Source organism: Amblyomma americanum, chromosome 1 (genome assembly GCF_052857255.1).
Source record: "Amblyomma americanum isolate KBUSLIRL-KWMA chromosome 1, ASM5285725v1, whole genome shotgun sequence".
Lineage (NCBI taxonomy): Eukaryota > Metazoa > Arthropoda > Arachnida > Ixodida > Ixodidae > Amblyomma > Amblyomma americanum.
The window spans coordinates 539711962-539714048 of NC_135497.1; positions in this window are offsets into that span (position 1 = coordinate 539711962).

Sequence of the window (2087 nt, forward strand, 5' to 3'; positions counted from 1 at the left end):
TTTTTGTCATTTATTGCTGTTTACTGATGAGACAAATAACTGATTGCACTGGCTGTACGAGCAACGTGGATTATGAGTGCTTAGATATATATGCTTTAATTGTTGCTGTGATGCATTGTTTATCATTTTGTGACAAAACAGCTGGTTGTTTCCCCAAAGCCTGCCCAGCGTACACGCAAATCTGTATAGATTGGCACAGGTTTGCACCATCAATTTTTTTTCGAATTTGACAGAATGATTGAAGAAGGAAATCAGGGCAAAAGACGAAGACACAGGAACAAGGAACACAGGACGACGCTGGACTATCGACTGTATTTATTTGAGAAACGATCACATTTATACCCTTCATTTATCAACCAAGCTTGCGCACACATGACAGATTAACAAGACAAGGTAAATAGCAGCATCACATATACCAGCGTGAGTTCATAAATCTAATTTCTTTATCAAATAGACTAACCGTCGTGTCACTTACACATAGATGTCTTTGATTAACGATATGGTATGCCTCTAGGATTTCACGTTGGCTCTTAGTTTTACCGCGTACAAAAATCGTAGTCTTCTTGAAGAGCGGAATGCATTTGTGCTTTCTGCAATGTTTTGGCAAATTCGCCGCGTCCTCTGTGGAAAGCAATCTTTCATGTTCTCGGAGCCAGGTGTTAAGACAGCGGCCAGTCTGCCCGATGTACACATTCCCGCAGGATAAAGGTAAGCAGTACACTACCTGGGTGGCACAGGTGACATATTTGAATTCGTGCTTGATCGTGCACTGTGAAGTTGTACTTTTTCTATCGTCAATCCTTCTGCACAAACTGGCCAGTTTTCGCGGGGCTGAAAAGACAACATTGACACCGTGCCTACTTGCGACCTTCTTTATATTGTGTGAAAGTGCGTGCAAGTAAGCCATCACTTCACACTTGCTTCTGTCCTTCCTTCCTTCCGTCAACTTAGGTTTGGCTTTCATTTTTTTGAGAAGCTTTCCAGAGACACTTTTCATAACATGTGTAGGAAAGCCTGCTTCTATTAGTCTCTTCTGTTGTTGCAGAAAGCTTTCTTGAACAGTATGGAAGCAGCTTTTCTCCAGCGCGTTACTAAAGCATAAGGTTGCAATAGCCCTCTTGGTAAGTTTGGAGTGGCAGGAGCTGTAAGGGAGTAAGATTTTCTTAGTTCGTGGGGCATAGGTCTAGCAAAGGTGGTTATTGCACTTAAAAGTTAAAACAAGGTCTAAAAATCTAATACGATTGTCGTCCGGTAACTCATGGGTAAACGTCAATGAACTAGAGCACGAAATAAAGCGATCTAAAACAATAGCCACCACATCCTGCAGATTGTCATTAGGTGAAACTTTCAAAAGTACTAAAAAATCATCAACATAGCGGAACACCTTTGCCACATTGTTCATGTCCAATTTTTCTTTCAGTAAGGAGTCAAACTTAGACAGGTGGATGTGGGTTAAGATTGGCGCCACACAACACCCAATACAAACTCCTTTTTTCTGGACGTACACTCCACCATTAAAATCAATCATTGTAGAGGACAGGTAGGTCGTGAGAAGTTCTAAAAACCTTCAACTGAGCAACCACAGCAGTTCTGGAACTGAACCGTGCCGGATTCTTCTATTAGGTCGCGCACTGCCTGCAGCATCTGTTCATGGGGCACAGAGTAGTACAGCTCCTGGATGTCTATGGACACACCTGCATTGGCTCCGTGATCACCTCCCTTGAGCGCCGCTGTCAAATCCTGGGAACTCCCGACAGAGAATGGGTCACGGGGCTCCAGAGTGGAAAGCTTGGATTTAAGGAACTGTCCGATCACTTTTTGCCAAGATCCTCGTTCTATGATTGCAGTCCTCAGCGGGCAATCAATTTTGTGGGTTTTAGCAGTGAAAAAGACGTGCAGTCTATCACCTTTGCACGAATTCACGGCTTTTTCACGCCTGTCAAAGTTGAGGACGTGAAGAAGCTTCAGGACATCGGATTTGGCTCTTGTCGGTCTTTTCTTGGACTTCATGAAATTTTTGTTGATCGCATCCAAAGCTTTTTCATTGAAGGCATCTTTTGATAAAACAACGAAGCTTCCTTCCTTGT